This window comes from Otolemur garnettii, unplaced genomic scaffold (genome assembly GCF_000181295.1).
Source record: "Otolemur garnettii isolate 467f Iridium unplaced genomic scaffold, OtoGar3 scaffold00014, whole genome shotgun sequence".
Lineage (NCBI taxonomy): Eukaryota > Metazoa > Chordata > Mammalia > Primates > Galagidae > Otolemur > Otolemur garnettii.
Window position 1 is genome coordinate 14,391,430 of NW_003852409.1, and position 21,938 is coordinate 14,413,367.

The 21,938-nt window shown below is 38.3% G+C and overlaps 1 protein-coding gene across 1 annotated transcript in view; it reads right to left on the reverse strand.

Moving 5' to 3' along the window:
- LPAR1 (lysophosphatidic acid receptor 1) overlaps nucleotides 1–21,938 on the reverse strand; it is a 146,732-nt gene that overhangs the window by 10,256 nt on the left and 114,538 nt on the right. The gene's annotated exons all lie outside the window — the stretch shown is intronic.

Sequence of the window (21,938 nt, forward strand, 5' to 3'; positions counted from 1 at the left end):
GATACTTTGCTCAGAAGAACATTCTCCAGCTCCATCCATGTGAACATGAAGGATGTAAAGTCTCCATCCTTCTTAATGGCTGCATAGTATTCCATGGCTAATTATCTTTTTGTACCCATTAACCATCCCTGCTACCCTCTCCACTCCCCTTCCCAACCCACCTACTACCAATCCCAACCTTTGGTAACCAGTCTTCTCTTCTGTCTCCACAAGACCAATTGGTATTAATATTTAGCTCCCACACACGAATGAGAACATACAAGATTTGTCTTTCTGTGCTTGGCTTATTTCATTTAAGGTTTTCCAGTTCCATCCATGTTGTTGAAAATGGCAGGATTTCATTCATTCAGTGGCTACATAATATTCTGTCATATCTATATGCCCCGAGTTCTTTATTGCTGGATACTTAGGTGGATTCCAAATCTTGGCTATTGTGAATAATGCTACAATGAACATGGGAGCACAGACACCTCTTAACTATCTTTCAAAACTATAAAGTGAAGTTCTAATTATTTATCATAATCAGTGTTCATTATTTGTTTATTCACAGGTTTTTTCCCTAAGTATTATGTTGGCATTATTTGCAAGGAATCAGACTGGTGAGTTGATTTCGTGTGTTTAGGTCCAGATAATTTGTAATACAGCTTACTTAACTCAAGGGAACACTTACAATTTATGAGAGCATGATAAGGATAATTCTCATTCATCTGAATTTTTCTTGCTAGCATTTGCTTATCAGTTCCCTTATCTTCATTGATTGATGTCTAAATCAGGATTTTAAACTAGTAGTTCCTTGAGTCATGATGTCTACTTTTTTCCTATAGAAAATATGGGATATACAATAAATAAGAAATTTAAACAGTCACTTCTAATCCTACGATCTGGAGATACTTTAACAGACATTGAAAAGGTGCAAAATCATACTTCTTTTATTTCTAAAATTATGTCTTCTTTCTTGGCTGCATATGAAATAAACATAGGAAAGTTAAAAATTATGGCACATAGTAGCTCAGAAAAAAGAAAGTTAAAAGTTAAATAAATACTCTATTTCACGATAACTACCCTGATCATTTGGGGGTATTTTACATAAATTAAAAACAGATTTTCTTTTTCTCTATTTATAAAATTATAATCATACTATATATACAGTTTTGTATAATGATTTTACCATGAAAATTATGTTATGGGCTTTTCTGTATTATTAAATGGCATTTGCAAACATGAATCTTCCTGGTTACATTTAATTAAAATGATAACTTAAATTTGAGGATAGAAATCAAGATGATTTCTAATTTCTGCTATTAGAAATAAAGTTTCAGTGAATGTGTTTGTACATGAAATATTTGACCACAGCTTTTCACTTTTTTTTTTTTTTTTTGCAGTTTTTGGCTGGGGCTAGGTTCGCCCTACTCCTTTGAACCATAGGCGCCGCCAAGCTTTTCACTTCTTAAGCAAAGATTCCAAGAGCAGTTTTATTGGGTAAAAGAGTACAAACATTTTTGGCAATTATTACAAGTGACTAAATTGCCTTTCAGTAATGTTATACAGATTTAGGCACCGGTAAGCAGTATATTTGAATTGTTAAGGCAATCATAGAGAATGTGGACCATAACAATTTTTTGAAATCTTTGTCAATTTGACAGACAAAAAACTCTCACAATATGAATATTATTTACAAAAACATCTACATTGTTGAATATTAATGAGACCAAGTATTTTTTCTCTTTGTTTATTGACCATCCAACTTTATTATTATGTGATCTATTCAGGTCCTTTGCCCATCTTTCTATCTGGGTGTTAGTACTTTTTTTACTGATCTGCTACTAACTCTTCTATGTTTAAAATGAATAACATTTATGATCATGTTAATTGTATATATTTTCTGATATTTTTAATAAACATTTTGGTTTTTTGATGAATTAAAATTTGATCAACTTTGTTTTTTATGATTATATTCAAGAACATAAACATATTTACCCAGATTTGCTTCCAGCTGTTAGTGATTTCTTGTTTTAAGTCTGAATCTTTGGGATTTGTTTTGGCAAATATTTTATGTATTTTTTTAGTTGGCAAAAATTATATATGGATATGATACACAACCTGATGTTTTGATATGAGTATACATAGTGAGATGGCTACATGAAGCTAATATTGTGAATAGCCCATTTTTTCAGTCCTATTTGTCAACTATTTTACATTTACATGTATGTGAGCAACATATGCTTATACACATATTTTGCACACTTACCCATGTCCTCACCACAGTGCTAAGGACTAGGTCAGTACGTTCTGAATGGCAGGCATTACCATCTTCATGTAAGAGTTCCTCAAGGGAAGAACAGAAAGATTGAAGGAAGGAGATAATCCAAGAAATAAAAGAGACATTTCTTGAGCTAAACACTTAGGTCTTCAGATTCAAGAAGCTCACTTAGTGCTGAACGGAGAAAATAAACATAGACTTACAGATCTTACTGAAATCTCTAAAGTCTAAGTATAAAGAGAACATCTTACAGTCTCTGCAGAGTAGAGGCAGGGAAAATTATCAATTACCTACACAGGAATAAGGATCACAACGGGATCATACTTCTCCTCTCTGATACTAAATTCCAGAGTAATGGAACGATTTCCACAAAATGTTGAAGGTGAAGAAGGTTTAGCCTGTAATTTTAACCTGAATACCTGGTCAAATTGTTTTCAAGGGGGAAGACTTTTTATGGGAGCACAGATATCTGATAGAAGTGCAAACACACACATGGGAAGGATAATTAGCAATTTCAGGACAACTTCAAGAGGTGAGAGGGAGGGATGGGGGGTAGGGCTCGGGTTATGTCTGTAACTCTTTTCAGAGACGTGAAACAAATAAAATGTTAGCATCTGTTTGATTTTAGGGCTAGTTTGATGATGTTGTTTATAAATTAAGAAAATTTAACAACATGGAACTAGAAGTTGTTCTTTTTCTTTTCTTTTTCATAAGATAAGGAGAGCAGGTAGAATAGTAGAAAGAATGCTAAAAGGTTTGTCTTGTCTGGGGTCTACTACAGACACTGATTACTTCCTGGCTCTTTTGAAATGTAAGGTCAGCCACCAGGAAAAACCAGATATTGGACCACTAAAGAAAGAAAAAAGAAGGAAGGAAGAACAAAACAGAAGAAAACTCAGCTTGTCAAAAGGCAAGAGAGGAAAAAATACAAACAAAAGCAAGTCAGGACGTCAAGAAGAAGCCCAAACACATCACGAGAAACAGGAATGTGACACCTTTAATTCCTTCTCGAGAAAACAGAGATTCTCAGATTAGAATTTAACAACGTGACTTTTGAATAGTTGATTTTCCCTTGAACGTCTAATTGTTTTTTTTTTCTTTTCATTCTTTTTGTTATAGATCAGATAAAAATGGTTTATTTCAGCAGAGGTATGTCATAGCTCTATCTCCAAGTTTTTAATTACACAATTTCTCCCTAAAGACATTTCTAGCAGCACTCTGATTTACTATCCCTATGGAATCAATAGCTTCCTAGGCCTGTTGGTCAGTTTCAACTGGGGATTACTGCTCTTTACAGATCTAGGTGGTACGTTGTTTCTTATGACCTGTATGAGTCTCTTTGGGGAGGAACTTTTTTCTCCCTATCCCCCACTGTTTTCTAAAGTATCTCCATGAGAGTTTTTTCTAGAAAGTCTGCATCAGCTTAGAGTCATTTTCTCTCAGAACACTGTCTTCCAGCATTCAGGAGATGAGAAATCTGATGTCATACGATCCCCATTCCTTTCTGTACAACACCTGCCTGGGATGGGCCTAACTCCCTGAGCTTCAGTTAGCACAGCTTGTCTGCTTTCTGGACATACTAACTTTTCGTGTCTTCCAATCTGTCACAATCCCTCTAACATGGGCCTTTGGATGGGTTTTTCCCTCTCCCTGGGATGTTATCTCCTCTCCCCAATATCTAATTCCTGCTTACTCTTCACCGATTGCTACTTCTGGGATGCCTACCCCAATTAAACAAAAATGCCTTTGCTATATGCTCTCAGCACTATATAATCCTCCATAGAAGTTATCAGAGCAGTAATTTATTTTTATTTAGAGTGTGGTTGTTAATTACTACTTTTCTCTCCCATCAGACTATTTTTGCTTACCACTAAGTCTACATTGCACAACAAAATATTTGGCACATAGTGTGTGCTCTATAAATATTTGTAAAGAAAAAGATTTGGCTAGCTAACCACCAAGGTCCACGATCAAGTGTTTTTCTCACCCATTCCTACCTGAAACTGTCATAATTTTTTCACTAACTTTGGGAGAACAAATATCATGAAAATATATCTAGTTTTGATGTGTTATCATTGCTCATAATTCCTGCTTGGTCCTTGGTGCCATGGCATCATAGGTCACAACAACCTCAAACTCTTGGGCTCAAGTGATCCTCCTGCCTCAGCCTCCCGAATGGCTGGGACTACAGATGCTTGTCACAATGCCCAGCTAGGTTTTCTATTTTTAGTAGAGATGGGGTCTTGCTCTTGCTCAGGCTGCTCTCAACCCCTGAGCTCAAATGATCCACCCACTGCAGCCTCCTAAGAAGTCTCCTAATTTTTCTTTTGTATTTTCAACTCCTTGCATTTTATTTGGTATCCTGGGTGATATGCTAAACTTATTTTCCACGTCAAATGTTTGGTTTTCAGCTATGACCATTTTGATACTTGGTACAGACTTGCTGTTTATTTATTAGTGATGGATTAAAGAGGTCAGGCAATCAGATTTTTTCATGAAGATTTTCTTATTCTCTGGCTGTTTTTATATAGGAATGTGTCCTAATTCAGTCAATGCAATATCTTCTTAAATCTGTGAAACTTTTAGATTTTTGTTTTTTTAGACAGAGTCTCACTATATTGCCCTCAGTAGAGTGCCATGGTGTCACAGCTCACAGCAACCTCAAACTCCCGGGCTCAAGCGATTCTCTTGCCTCAGCCTCCCAAGTAGCTGGGACTACAGGTGCCTGCCACAACACCTGGCTATTTTGTTGTTGTCGCAGTTGTTTAGCTGGCCCTGGCTGGGTTCGAACCTGCCACCCTCAGTGTATGTGGCTGGCACCTTAACCTCTGTGCTATGGGTGCCAAGCCAATATTAATTAGAATTTATTTGAAGATATTTGGAGTTTTTTTACACTATCCTGTTTCCATATAAGATGTTGCTCTCCATTCACATCCCCAGGATAGGGGATGATCACCACACTTCAGAGAATGTCTGCCCCATTAGGCAGGAAACTTTCCTGAATAGGGGATACATTTAACTTGGGAAAGTAGCACCGCAGCCAGATTTTTCCCATACCTAAAACATCTAGCAATGCCATCTAATGAGTAAGAAAACGTTTTAGACAATCACATGGGGATAGGTATGTTCCTCGGAAAGTTCTTATGGATGAAAAGAGAAAACAAAGTCACGATGCTCAAATACTGTGGAAGCAGCACGACTCTCCAATTAGCCCCAGGACACCGTGCGCTATACATCTATAGGCACTGTCAACAGTTGCTACTGTTCTCAGGAATAAGACACCTGAGGTCTCTGTGAGCATATAAAACAGGAAATGCTTTAATTTACTTTCTGTCAGACCATGCGGTCTAAACCACGTAAACACAGGCCACTGCCTCTCCCCTCCCATCCTAAACATGTCTTCTAATTTCTCCCCAGTTCTGTTTGGGGGCAAAGTGGGGAAGGTTAAGAGTAACTCATGCAAACATTGCTACTCCAAGGCCTACCAAAGGATTTTCTTGTAAGCCTTTACTATTTTCAAATGATATATCTTAAACTTCTAAATCCATTTATACACATATAATACAGAGGGAACGTATATGTTAATACATACACATATAACAGACATACAAATGTAGTTATAGAACACGCATGCGTGCTCTCAGGACAGTCCCTGTACTTTAGCATCTTAGAAGATTACGAGTTTTGTTCTCTTTCACATGCCATAGAGACTATGAGACCCACTCAAAAAAGATGGCGTCCCATGTATTCTTCACTTAGAAAATAACGCACAATTCTCAAAGTGGTGAAAATGTTTGGCCTCTGTGATAGATTGCATTTTTGAAAAAGCAACTTTTCCTCTTTATTTAAAAAATGAGAAAATCTTCAACCTCGCAGAAAATCACTGTTGTCAACTCCAGATCAAGACCATCCAACTTAGAAAGCAATACGAAACTTAATGCATGACTGTGGTCCAGCTGTTACCAAGGTGATTTAAATAATATTTATCTCTTTAAAAGGATAAATGAAATTCCCCCCAGAATCGTTCCCTACCAAAAGTTCAACATGAACAGGAAGTTTATAATTGGTTTTGCAATATATTTAATTTTTTTAGCTACAAATTAAGATTCTCCCCGAATGATATAAATCTAAACAAAGTACTGAAATCCTGCTGAAAATGCTCTTAGAATATAGTTGATGATAAAGTCCTGTGGCTTTTCTCTGCAGTTCATGAACTACTGGCACGGCACAAAAAGATGTGTATTACTCAGGAGACAAACTTTGGGATAGAGAAACGTAATGGAAATTTCATTTATAATTCCTTTTCCTGCTATCGAAATGGAAAAAAATAATTAAAGACTTCGCCCAAAAGCAAATTCAGAAAACTTTCTGAAATATTTTTCTGACATAAAAGTGTTAGTGATGTATATACATTTTTAGTGGCCAAATGACACGAGAAGAAGAATCGAAATTGGAAACGTGGTCCTTCTTTTGGAGACCGGCTGTGTCTCCTACCGTCGCCAGCTGTCCTGGATTGATCTCTATGAAGCGCAGATTCTTGGCAGAGCAGAGGGGAGGTACAGTGTGTTCTACTATAATACGATAGCTGCGTGCCTAAGACATCTCCTAGCATCAAAAACCGTTCACAACAATGTTGTTTTCAAAAAACTTTTTTAAAAAGGGTATGAAAACAATTACTCAATTTGGAAGTGTGTATTTAGGCTAAAGACTTCCAGATTCCTCCACATTATTTTTCTGCAGGAATTTCAATTATTATAACTACAAGTATGGAATAAAAAACTGGTTGATCAAAATTGACAACACTAAGTCTGAACACCACGAAAAAAATTCCGACGAGCCCACAAATCCTCCCCAACAATCAGTTCCAAGGCCATCAAGATGAACTGCAAACAATATCGCTTCTAGGAACTTACCCTGTAGACGGATGCACACAATTATGCAGGGGCAAGGAATTCTCCGTGGTATTATTTTAGAAGTTGAAAATAACTTGATAACCATAAAAAGAGAAGTAAAATAAGTTATGTTGTGCCCACAAAGTGGAATCCTAGTCCGTTATTAAAATAGTCTGTCTTTGCTGACGCCAAATAAACTCCAAGATATTAGCAGGTAAAAGAAATAAAATATAGGAACATAAATACACTCATGCTACCATTTATGCTTTCTTTCACAAGATTAACAAAAATGTTCACACACACAGAGATGCCCTATAATAAAGACCAAATGAAGCTAGTAGTCAATTTATTAAAAAATGCTTAGAAAAAGAAATCATAAACGCTATACCTTAAACATGTTATTTGACTTAAAATATATACATTTGGATTCATTTGCCAATCCTCTGACATAAAACCAAGGCTTTTTATTTGAATACAAGTCCACCACGGACTGAAGGACGGTGTCACCTTCCAAGCCACGTGAGTGAAGCATCATATACCATTTCCAAACTAGTTGCCTCAGAAGAGAGTCAGAACTTAAAATTCTTGCAAAGCAACTTCAGTGCAAAAACCTTGTAGAGTTTTTACGGTTTCTTCAAACTTTGACAGTTGTTATCACCACCTATTTTAAAGCAATTCCTTCTGCAACTTGTCTTCATTGAAAATTAAAAGTATTCACCTAATTTTCACAGAAATGATGTGTGATTTTTATACTCATTTTTATTAGCTAGTGTAATATTTAACTAGTTATATAATTATAATAGCCTGGCACAAACAGCTTTGGGACCAAAACCAATTGATTCTTGGTAACAGGAGCGGAATAATTGGCCTTAACGGCTACACTGTACTAACCATTTATTTTTTAACAATGAAAAACTCATCCAACTATATGAATGCCCAATATATGTCAGGAACTATTCCAAATACTACCAGGGATACAGCAGTGAATCAAAATTTTCTGCCCTTGGGCCATATGAACGGTGGCTCATACCTGTAATCCTAGCACTCTAGGAGGCCAAAGTGGGAAAATTGCTTGAAGTCAGGAATTTGAGGCCACTCACTAATAAAAATATAAAAAAATAGCTGAGTGTTGTGGTGGCTGCCTATAGACCTAGCTATTCAGGAGGCTGAGGCAGGAGAATTGCTTGAGCCTCGGAATTTGAGATTGCTGTGAGCTAGGCTGAGGCTATGGCACTCTAGCCTGGGCAACAGATGAAGACTCTATCTCAAATTGAGACATTCTATCTCAAGAAAAGGAAAAGAAAATGTTCTGTCCTCATGGAGCTTACATTACAAGAGGAATAAAGATAACTAATAAAATTAAGTAAAATCCCTTATTCAAGGGTGGTAGTATTTGGAAACTATGGAAGAGCCAATGAGAGGCTCATACAGACAACAGATAGCAGTGGCTCTGAATACAGGAAGGGGGTGATCACAGATGTATTTGGACAGTAGAGCTGATATGATTTGCTAATAGACTGGATGCTGGGAAGAAGGACAGGAGCAAAGGATATCCATAAGCAACAGAAAAAGTGAATTCATTGACAAAGAGGTCACTAACCACAGTTCAGTGGAATAGTGAGAACAGAAGCCTGATAAGAGTAGTATCAAGAGAGAGTAGGAAAGAAACCAAACACTGCAAGGACAGATAGCTCCTCTCAGAACAGTCATGCTAAGCAGGGAACATGAGAAACGTGGCTGTGGGCACACATTATTATGTTGTATAGAGCTATGGTTAGCGCATCAACGTGGCGAAGAGAAAGCCAGTTAAGGATAAGCATATACTCAGTGTGTCTATGCAGTGTGTCTATATATATACCCCTATACCCTCAGTGTGTCTATATATACCCCCATATATGCCGATACATGCAGAGAATAGGTGGGGGATGCCACATCAGAAATTGGTTATTGCCATGGCTGAAGATTAGGATGGTAGAGATGACTTACCATATATTTTTCACTTTAAGAAAATTTATTTTATCACAAATCATTATTTAAAAGTTAATCATAAAATTATAACAGAGTTCACAGCTGCCAACATTAACAGGGTGCCGACCGAGACTGCCAAAAACTCAAAGCATTTTTGGGTTCATCTGCTGGGATAAATAGCATATTGTACTTATGAAATAATCAATATTGGTTCTAGTAATACAAAATATGCCCTAATTAAGTAACTGTACTCTATCCAAATCGAATTATGAAGATTCAGTCAATAGGACAAATGTCTGTAATACACGAGAAATCCTTTAAATTAACCCCTATAATACTATCACAGTTTTGTATTCAAGGCTGGAATATTTTTATAAATGAATAAAAATAATGAAAAAAATGCATTTGACTCAAGAAGTTGAGGGGAAGAAAAAAACCAACTTCCCCCAAGAGGAAGAAAGAAATTAAAATATAAATCTTACTGAAATAGAAAATATAAAACAATAAACTTGTTTAAGACAACAAAGGTGTATTTGAAGAAACCATTAAAGAAATAAGTTTCTTTTCAATATGACCAAGGAAATACAAATAGAAGTCAGAAAGAAGAGATAACCATAGATGGTTAGAGAATTCACACAAATTGGTAGAAGTTACATGAAATTATTTGCCAATAAATTGGAAAGGGTCGCTAAAATTGATGGTTTTCTACAGAAACTATGAAAAATTGATATAATAGTTTTAAGTATTCTCAGAACAAAAAATGATGAGTATTTGAGGTAGCTGGTATGTTAATTGCCCTGACTTGATCATTCTGTGATGTACACATACATTAAACACCACATTGTACCCACAAATACATACAATAATGAAATCAATTAAAAATAAAACCTAAAAAAAATTGATGCCATAGTTTGAAAATCTGAATATACTGTAACAAAAGAAAAAATGAAAAATATAAATTTTTCTTTCATCCCCTCAAAAGGCACAAGACCTTAATGGATCCATGGATGAAATTTAGCAAACCATTAAGGAACGCATTAATCCCTATGGCATTTACTCTGTTCTCAAACATTATTTCAAAAGTTTCCAATTCATTATAAAAGACTAAAATGAACTATAAAAAAATGGACAAACCAAACAACATGTCCCCTTCCACAAACCTATAGGTCAGTTTTTCTCAATAAGATCAGAGTTGGCTCTGGGAACAAAAAAATTCCTTTTTACACGTGTCTGTCCCATAAATTAAGAGGCAGTTAGTACCCTGCCCCTCTTCCACTAAATGCTAGTAAACATCCCTCTCCTAACTTCTACCCTGCCAGCCCCATTGTGCTCGGCAAAAATTCAACATTCACTGTTTCAAAAAGGAAATGAAACACTAATTAACAACAAATCAAAAATACAATTAAAACTACAACACTTGGCTGGGTGCAATGGCTCACACCTGCAATCCAGAGTTTTGGAGGCCAGGAAGAGAGGATCACTACAGGCCAGGAGTTTGAGATCAGGCTAGGCAAAATAGCAAGACTCTGTTGCTGCAAAATTTTTTAGAAAATATTAGCCAGGCATAGTGGAGCATACCTTAGTCCCAATTACTTAGGAGGCTAAGGTAGGAGGATCTTGTGAGCCTACGAGTTGGAGGCTGCAGTGAGCAATGATCTCAACACTTTACTCCGACCAGGGTGAGAGAAACCCTATCTCTTACCAAAAAAAAAAAAAAAGAAGTAGTAGGGAATAGGCAAGCAACACAGACAATTTATTAGAAAACAATAGCAATCTTATGTACTAGAATTCCATTGACATCAGGTATAAGAAAAGGATATCAGCTTTTACTGGCATTCTAGTCAATGAACTATGCTGAAAAAGAAAAATATACAAACATTGAAAAAAGAGTAAGTTATTTTCAATTGCTTACTTGTTAACAGAAAATCTAAATACCTGATAACCATCCAATCGACTATTGGGAAACATTTTTTCAGTCTGGTAAAGTGGGTATATATAAATTAAAATATAAAACTAAATGGATTTCTTCTAATAAAAATTAAGGTCTCGTTTGAAAGATGATCTAGCGAAAGTGTGTTATACTTCAATAAAGAACATTACACAATTTAAAAATATGAATAGACACTTCTTAAAAGAAAATATACAAATGGGTCAGGAGGCACAAGAACAGTCACTCATCTTTGTTAATCACTGGAAAGGTGCAGATGAAAACCACAGTGAGACACCACCACACCCACAACAATGTCTAAAATATCAACAAGTGACCCGAGCCACTGTTGGCTAAGATGTAGTTGTGTTAGACTGTCATCGCTCTGGTGGGAATGGAATACGGTAGGAACTCTCTGGAAAACAGTTTGGTAGTTTCTTAAGAAGTTAGACATTCATATATCATATGACTCAGCCACTCCACTCCTAAATATTTACCCAAGAGAAAGCACAGCATATGTCCTCACAGAGACATGTGTGGAATGCTCCCAGCAGCTCTATTTGTAGTCAATGACTGGAAACCACTCAAAAGTCCATCAACAGACTTGGAAAGGATGAATATATACCAGTATTTTCATATAATTTTTGTATGCTATTGACACACATGCAACACCACGTGATAGGTCAATTATGGTTCAATATAGTAGAGTGAGAAAGAGCCAGGGCAGACAGGGGAGATTGACCATGACCAGAAGAACCAGCACCATCTTTAATTTCTTCTTTCCATTGCCTGGTAGAAAGTAGCTTGAAAACATGCAGTAAGTTTAGTGGTGCCAGCTGTGCCCCTACTGGGGAGGCCTGTGGCTGCCCAGCCATGTCTGTGTCTGGGTGGTTGAGTCTGTTGTTCCAGGGGGACAACTAAATAAATGTTAGTAAGCGCTTTTAGCTTCAGAACTAAAGCTCATCAGTATGAAATATGCAATTCCGATCTTCAAAAGAATAAGTAGCAGAATGGAGAAGATTTAAAAGGTTCCTGTTAATAACATATGAGTAATAAATAAACAGGCACACTATATAGTATTGATTTGATTATCTTCTGGGAGATCACTGTGGCAGTACCTATCTAAACGTAAAATGCCCTCTTTATCCAACATTTCCACCTTTAGAAATGGACCATCCAGAAATACTTGGAAGAAGCACATAAAAATATGACTACAGAATGTGCCGTGAAATATTTATTATGATGGACAGTTGTAAACAGTCGACAGGATGAATAAATGGCCTAGCAAAAAGCCATCAAGCAGACTGACGCTGCTCTAGTGAATTTATGCACATGGTATGTTAAGGCTCTAAAAGTTTCACTTATTATAAAATTGTTATGGGTACTTAGGTGCATATATGTGCATTACCAAAAATGTGTAGAAGGATACACACCAAATTGTTAACAGTTACCTTGAAGGACCAGGGACAGTAAGTGTAGACTTTAAATTTTAATGTAAACCTTTTTGTAATTTTCCTTGGGTCACGAATTGCTCTTTAACAATTAAAGAATATGCATGCATTATTCACATGCGTACTGAAAAGGCTAGTTAGCAGGGAGGAAATCGGATGGAGGTTCCTCAGAAAGAATTTCTTCCAATCTCCCAGGCTGAGCGATTTGGAGGACTTTAAGGGTACGTAGTCATATTTTAGAGGAGAAAAGAGGGCCGGAGGTCAACTACTGTTTCTTTCCCTTACCAGTTATGTGACATGATTTTTGCTGAAGACATGGAGTTCTTCACTTTTGCTGCACCTTGATTTCCGTATCTGTGAACGGAGATACAATCTCTTTTCAGCTCTATCACATGGACCAAATGTGACACTGTATGTAGAATAATAACACAGGGCCACCTACTTGACTCCCTTTGGTTTTTTTCTTTCCTTCTATAGGAAATAAGCCAAAGGACAAACTGACATGAACTCCAGACACCTGGGTGAACACTATTGGCTCTCCTGACATAGGGACAGCCAGCTGGGAAGCTGTGCTCCCTACGATGCCATTCCCCTAGTCACAGAGTGGCATCAGGCTGCCCTCCTTCAGTCTGAAAAAAATCCTGAAGTAACACATCAGCATGTCTTGATGAGCTTTCAGACTTCAAGGTCAGTCCCCTCTCTCCCTTAAGTTGAAAATAAAATGAGTATTTTAATTTCTTAACTTTAGGCCCCATCTCATTTGAAAAAGGATTCAAGGCAAGAGTCAAGTTAATAAAAAGTTCCAATGCTCCTTTGTTTCACTATGCTTCGGGCAGAAGGGAATGCAATTTCTAAAGAGTAACAGGTAACCTCAGCCCATTGAGCTAGAGCATTCTGGAAAAGGATGCAATCCATTGGGCCAGGGAGAGCATGGAAAGATGGGGTGTAATGGACACTCCGCTCTGAGTATGCTCAGAGCTATGCAGCCAGGCAGCTGCCCACAGCACTGGCAGAGCCAGCAGAGTTTCCAGGAAACTGGCTCCAAGATTTCCTCTCTGGGGCAGAGGCTGAGGCCTGGCCCCTGGAAGGGTGGACTCCCCAATCAAATGCAGGACTGCACCACCACCCACGGCCCTTCATTCGCTCCACCCCTGTGCAAGTCAGGGCTTAAGGCAAAGGCCAGATTTCCTTAGCTGAGAAATTGGATGAAACCAACTTGTCTTTTAATGACAGGGCCTGACCCAGCTGAGATGTTCGAGGAACACAGAGAATGCGAGGAAGACACTTCTTTAGGAAGTGGGCTCGGGCCTATTATTTCTGTTTTTCACAGGTTGCATCTTGGGAGGGGTAGTGAAGACTTATCGGACAACATAAGCACTGGGGGGGGGGGGGTTCCGAGTTGGATGCACACTGGCCATCACTGCAGGATTGGACCCTGCCCTCCAGAAACAGCTGGGCTGCTAGGAGAGGGCCAGCACTGAGATAATTTCATTGTAGAACAATTTGGGCTAAAAAGATAAAATAAGAATTGTCTGAAGAAACACAGCAGTCCCAAGCGAGAACCAGACGGAGCCCTGAGGGGCTTCATGTGTACCTTGTGGGAACGAGAAGGCAATCTCTGGAGCACATGGACCCTTCCCCGGCTTTTCCAGCCACATACATGCATCCATCTTTGTGTCTACTTCTTAATCAAAGGTCTTAATCAGATCCGGCTTAGAGAGTGAAAAACTTTGTCAGGGAACATGTAAGCTGCAGGGGATTCCTTCACTTTCGTTCAGCTGCCAGCCCTTAGGAAAGCTTTTCAGTTTAGATCAGAGGGAGAACTGGACTTTCTAGATCTACTCCAGGTAGATGGGGCTAATGAAGAGCTTCCAGACTAACTTGATATTAGTCTCTTCACCAGTAAAAATTCTCTGTATTTTTCAGACACCTGCTATCTTTTCAGTTCTCTTGTGGCTTTTTTTTTTTTTTTATTAAATCATAGCTGTGTACATTGATGCAATTATTGGGTACAATGTGCTGGTTTTATATACAATTTGAAATACTTTCTTCAAACTGGTTAACACAGCCTTCAGTGCATTTTCTTAGTTATTGTGTTAAGACATTTATGTTCTACACTTAGTAGACTTAACATGTACCCTTGTACAATGCACCATAGGTGTGATCCCACCAATTACCCTCCCTTCCCTCCCCTCCCCCTCCTCTTTCCCCTTTATCTTGGGCTGTAGTTGGGTTATAGCTTTCATATGGAAGTGTGGGTGCTTATAAATTGGTTTCATAGTGGGGCTGAGTACATTGGATACTTTCTCTTCCATTATTGAGATACTTTGCTGAGAAGACTATGTTCTAGCTCCAGCCAGGTAAACATATAAAAGCTTAAAGTCTCCATTTTTTAAGGCTACATAATATTCCATGTTGTACATATACCACATTAATCCATTCATGGGTCAATGGGCACTTGGCTTCTTCCATGACTTAGCAATTATGAATTGGGCTGCAATAAATATTGTGGTACAAATATCTTTGTTATAAGGTGATCTTTGGTCTTCTGGATATATACCGATAATTGCAGGATGAAAGGCAGGTCGATTTTTAGATCCCTAAGTGATCTCCAAACATCTTTCCAAAAGGAACATATTAGTTTGCATTCCCACCAGCAGTGTAGAAGTGTTTCCCTTCTCTCCACATCCACGCCAACATCTATAGTTCTGGGATTTTGTGATGTGAGCTAATCTTACTGGAGTTAGATGATATCTCAAAGTGGTTTTGATTTGCATTTCTCTGACGATTAAGGATGATGATTATTTTTTTTTATGTGTCTGTAGGCTGTCTTCTTCAGAGAAGATTCTATTCGAGTCCCTTACCCACACCAAGATAGAATCACATGTTCTTTTCTTGATAGTACTTTTGAGTTCTCTGTGGATTGATTTTTATTTGTGCCTTTTGATTTTTAATTGTGCAAAGTTTTGGACGCAATTATATCTTTTAAATACATTTTACATTATATCTTTTATAACACCTCATCAAGTTTATCAGGGCCAATTCACAATTTAAAAAGCATCTCGGAATGGGAAGCTCATTTACTCAGTCTAATTAATTATAACTTATTTTATATTTTGCGATTAAGTATTTTGTATTCCCCATTGCATCCCTTGATAAGAAACACAAAGCATCCTTAGTATATACTAAGTAGATTTAGTATAACTAAGATGGAACCCATAGCGAGGTTGCTGGATTGAACACTGTGAGGTCAAGTACTACATGAACATTTAACATAATACATTCAACCACAGCTTAAAGTGGGGGGGGGACGGATTCTGCAAGAAGTTCTTATATTTGAATGTGCAACTTTTTGGTAAGCTCTTTGATTGACAGAGAAGTTTATTATCCTGTGTTCTGCTTTGCCATCCTCCAAATCTCTGAGCATACTGCCAAAGCGCCTACGGATAGGCAAGCAGATAATCTGGGGGGGGGACATTTTTGTCAGTGCCACCTGTTTATCTGAGAGTGGAACACTGTTTAGCTTCCTCTTACATAAGTCACAGGAACCTGTGTTCTTCAAAGGAGACCCCCCCATCCTCATCACACTCTCCGCAGATAATGCAAGGGAGAAAAAGGACAACCAGAGAACTAATTCTAGAAAAATAGGGGGAAACACTAGGGATAAAGTAAAAAGAACTGGGGCTAGACGCAAATGAGCCCTTTAAATTTTTTTTTTTTAACTGAACAGATACCTACCCTACCCTTGTTAAGGATTGTCTCTGCATCTCTGTTGTTGCTGTATTTTCATATTTTACAAAAATCCCCAAACACAGAACTCTGAAGGAACAAACTATTTAATGGGAGAAAATCGTGGGCTCATGAATCATAGTCTTAGACAAGTCAAGTTCTTACCGGGCTTCATCTACCATTACAAGAGTTGAAAACAATGGTGACTGAGTCATTTCTGTGACACTGACCCCTCTCTGAGAGTCCAGTGAAAGCCATGGCTCTATCCTGAGGTAAAAAAAAAAAAGGTCCTATTTTGTTCGCAACCCCGGGCAATCCACAGCAACATTTCTGGACCAAATTATTTTTTTCCCCAGGGCTAGTTGTGCTGGTGGAGGTTTTTTAAAAAACACATCTGTTTGACTTTGTCCTGTAGCTTTCAAATTAAAAAACTATTTTAACAGAGAATACACTTTGGCTCTTTGAATCATCTAGACATGAAGTAAAAACTCTTTCCTGGGTACGCACAAAGAAGTATGAATGCAAACCTAACTTCAGTACTGCATCGTGGTGAGGGCTTCCACCCATTTATCCATTCTTCTCCCTTAACCTCAGACAGAAATAATAGAGCGTATGAAACTGTAAAGAAAACGCGATATTTAGACATAAGAACTGGATTTAAAATGCTTTAAACCTTGCAAGGCATTCAAAGATCATCTGATTTACGATGCACATTTACTAGATGAAGATAACTGTGTTTAAAAGAAAGTCTCCAGGATGACCCTTTCCAAACGTAAGCAACAGACACTCACCTCCCGCCAACTTCTCTAGGTTTCAATGTCTTCATCTGCAAAATGAAGGTCACCTAGTAGCCTGATTGGTCTGTGGCTAATTAAACTAGAATTTTTGACTTGCATCCTAAGCTGTAAGGCATGATGCTCACGAAATCAAGCCTTTCGTGTAGTGTGTGTCACCTTAACTCCAAAACATCCTGTGAGTGTTTTCACTGCATTGGTGCAGAGAAAGAACAAATTAATTCCCTGCACCTGTAACTATCATGTAAATTAACAGATTTATAATAAATATCCCGAACCTGATAACCCTCTTAGGTGCCTCAGACACACAACCGGTACTTTTTTGTTTCTGAGGTCTTTTCAAAATACGATACAAACCACTGCCTTAAACAAACGATTGCTCTGGCCATGTCTCCAATGAACGTTAAAAATGAAAAACTTGGCTATGTTTTGTTACAGATAAAGAATCAGAACAGAATACGTAGGATGTGTTCTTCACACTGGAGATCTTTAGGAACCTTCAATTTACTATGAAATTTCCAGACATTTGAAATGGTTACAGTTTTTTCATAACTGAAAAATCTAAGAAATGCCTAAATTAGGTTATGAGGCAAAAAATGAAGACAGCCATCCTTTCCATTAAAAGGAAAATGACCTGTACTAAGAACGTTCAGAAGTTTGTTCAATCCAGATGTAATAGCTAACAGCTACTGTGTGCGATGCGGTGTGGTGTCTTTGGGAGGGCAGAGGGATGAAATGAAGACACAGACCTGACTTGCCGAGCCCAGATGCTGAAGCTGGGAAGACAGGCATTTACGTAGCTAAAAGGGAAACAAGAGGAAAGAGCAAGAGAGGGGAGAGAAGGGAGATGAGGAGAGAGAAAGAAAACAAGTTATCTAGTCCAGGGCTTTCCAACTTGAATGTGGACATGAATCACCTAGAGATCCTATTAAAATACAGGCTCTGGGGAGCAGGCAGAGTGGAGGAGGGAGGGGGTTGGGGAGTCACAGTGTATGGCACACCTCTTGAGGGCGGGACACAATTATAAGAGGGACTTTAGCTAACAAATGCAGCCAGTGTAACCTAATTCTTTGTACACTCAATGAATCCCAAATTAAAAAAAAAATACAGGCTGTGATTCAGTAGGTCTGGGGTGGGGCTTGGGAGTCTGCATTTCTAACAGTTTCCAGGCGATGCTTATGTTACTCGCCCTGTACTACTCTGGGGAGCAAGAATCTAGAAGACCCACCACGACCCAACAGAACTTCCGTAATGATGGAAATGTTCTCCATCAGCGTATTCCAGCACGGTAGTCACTAGGCACATGAAACACGATGAGGGGAAACCGAGAAACTGAATTTTAAATTTATTTAATTTTAATGAATTTTTATTTAAATAAACAGATGAGTTTGTCTAGCTTATTAATTTAGAGCAAACTAAATTGTAGGTCTTAGCTTCCTACATGCTTAGAGCGTATAAATTGATTTAGTTCAGGATTTCTTCACCTTGGCTGGATAATTCTTTCTTGTTGGGAGGGAGGGAGTCCAATCTTTGCATTTTAAGATGCTTGGCAGGACACTGGCCTCTGCCCACTAGATGCCAGTAGTTTGCCCCTACTGTGAACATCAAAAATGTCTCCAGAGATGTGTTCCGGAGGTAGGGGGTCAAAAATCAAGGGTCTAGAATATAATTCTTTTATATAGAAAGTTATTTGAGGTGAACAGCACCACTCAAAAATAGCATGGATATTTGCATTAATTTTCTATTACTGTATAATTATCACAAACTCAGTGACTCAACATACAAATTTATTCTCTTACACTTCTAGAGGTCAGAATCTGATCAGAATCTCACTGAGCTAAAATCAAAGCACTGGCAAGGCTGGGATTCTTTTTGGAGGCTCTGTGGCCACAATCAGTTTAATAATTGACTTTCCCAGCTTTCAGAGGCTACCCCATTCCATGGGGGCGCAGCCCATTCCTCCATTTCTGAAGCAAACAATATCAAGCATAACCTCCCTATGGACCTTTAACTTAATAATGTCTACAAAGTCCCTTTTGCCACATAAAGTGACATATTCACAGGTACCACGGATAAAGACATGAATGTCTTTCGTGGTCCATATTTCTTACTCTCACAGTGTTAAAATACAAATTGAAAGTGGTAAATATTTTCAGACCTAAAATACAGTCCTAGAGAGCTGTGATTTTATTCTGGAACACAAATATTCTCAGGCAGGGAACCACAGATAAATTTGCCTAAGAAAGAATCAAGATTTTTCAACTTTGAAAGTTATAGGTTCAAGTGTCACCCCATGCTTTCCCAACTGTAGCTGAGATACTAGCATAAAGTTATAGTTTTAACACCCAACAAATGCAAAAATATCATTCCTTTCTGAATCTTTTGATGTTTCCTAGACTTTAAGAATCCCATTTGTATTTTATAGTTATATACAAGGGGACAGTGACAGCCAACTGAGACTTTTTCAGGATCTTGCAAATAGCTTGGGTGTGTCTGTTTTACTAGCTTTACAAATTATCTGGTTTCAACAAAAACTCATCCTTGGAAAGTGGAATGGTGACTTTAAAAAGTCATGTATACCATTGTAAATTGACGAACTTCACGGCGATGGAACCCAACCACTCGATAGGAGGCAACAAAGATGGTGTTTCTGCTCCGCACAAACTCCCATTGGCAACTCTATAGGTTTAAACATCGGAGACCTGCTCACATCTGACAAGAAGGCCACATGAACCAAGATGATCACAACCACAGGGTGTCCATGCATAGGAAAAAACTGGAAGTTGAAGCTAAATGTACCTTTACTTACAAAATATTCATGACAAAATTAAAAGAGATTCTCTACAAAAAAAAATAAAAAATTCCTTTTGATTTTTCATTATGTCCCTTACAGGTGACAGTGGTATTTGGTTATCTGAACTCTCATCAAAACCTTCACCCAGCACCTTTCCCGTGCATTTCAGAACTTTGCTCACATGCGCACAAGCTGAGACATCTTCGGTTACAGAGCACTTAGCAACAAAGTTAATTGAATCCAATTATAGTGCAGACATGTTTAAAACAAACCCTTTCTTCAATCTGTTTCCATAAACTGCTCTTAAAAGTCTGTATCTGCGCAAGTGTTTCTGAGATGGGGCTGAGGAGTAAATAAAACCAGATGGCATTTACACTTAGCCATTTCTTTCCCTTTTTGAGTTTAATATATACAGTTTGAAAGCTCATTTTCCTACACGTGAAAGGTTAAGCCTGGGGAGGCTGACAAGAGGAAGGTAGAAGGGGAAGTGGTGGCCCGAGGATAAGAGTATTTGCTGACTGCTTTCCCACCGCAGCAGCAGTGCCAACCTAGAAAAGTGAGAGGCTCTATTGTAACCCTTCTTCCCCACACCTAAAGATACAAGGATGCCTGCTTACTAAAGCCCACCAGGCAGCATGATTACTAAGTGGGGGAAGAGAGAGCAGGTAGGCTGTTCTAGTTTTCTTTACAGGCAATTATGGTAGAAACACAAAGGAATAGAGTACTTTCTGCTGAAACAAAGCCACCTACCAAATTTATTTTTCCTGGTATGAGTAGTCTTAAGCATTCCTCCTGCCCCTCCCCACCAGACAGTATAGACGACTTCCTCCCTAATCTTCCCAGGTGAGTATAAATATAAACTCTGGAAAAAACACAAGAGGCAATCAAGGAGAACTCTAAAAGGCAGAAAGAGGAAGGTGAACTGGTTAGAGACCCCAGGACGAGAGGAACATCATAGTGACAGGGTGTCTTACAACCTGCAACCCCACAATAGAAAGCCACCCAGGCCCAGTGTTTCCAGATCACCAATGTGGCAACAGAAGGCAGCCCAGGCAGGCTCGGTCCCCTTCAGACCAAACGGGATTCCCACCAACACTACAAGACAGCCAGCAGCACGTCCGCCCCAGAGCAGGCATGCTGAGCTTGGAACGCCCTTCCTCCCCTTAGAGACAATAGGTGGCTGGCAGCACCAGGAAAGGGGCACCTGCCATGAGTTTTTCTTAGGGGTGAGGGGACTGTCCCCAGCACAAGTGCCTATCTCTAGGAAATCTGTTCCACCCCCTCCAGAGGCATCAAGAGGCCCTAACCAACAAAATTCCTCCAGCCTCAGGCAGGAGCAGATAAACCAAGCAGATCAAAATAGCACCATAGAAACCCTGCAAGTGTCATTGTCATTGAAGGCATAGCCCACAAAATTAGGCTAAGGTCTGCTTGACTGCCTACTAAATAAAAGAATTAAATAGGACTCTGAGTCTCCTAACATAACAAACAGACAACTGATCAAGATACAGTGAAAACTTACCCATCACACTAAAACCCAGGAAAATCCCAACTTGACTGAGAAATGACCACCGAAGGACATGAAGGTGAATCTGATCATGAAATCATTGACAATGATTTTAAAGTTGACCTAATAAAAATACGTCAAGAAGTAATTGCAAATTCTGCAGAAACAAATGAAAAAATAGAAAATGCCAGCAAAGAACTAGAAGTTAACAATAAGAAAGAAATGGAAGTCATAAAACTAAAAAAATACAATAAAAATAAATTTAGTGGGTTTAATAGTAAAGTGAAGATGACAAAGGACAGAATTACAGGACTTAATCGGAACAAGAGAAAAAATAGACTAAAAATAAAGCCAGTGACTTATGATGCAATAAGACATTTAACATTCATATCATCACAGATGCAGAAGAAAAAGACAGTATTTCAAAAAGTTTTAGAAAAAAATCACTTAAAATTTTGAAATTAGAACCCCCCCAAATGTACTCCTATAGATTTTGAAATCAGACCGCACCCCCCCCCAAAAAAAACGTACTCCTATATGAATCCCAAATAGGACCAACCCAAAGAAGAACTTACATGGAAAAAAATAACCGAGAAAGCCTCCGGAGAAAACAATA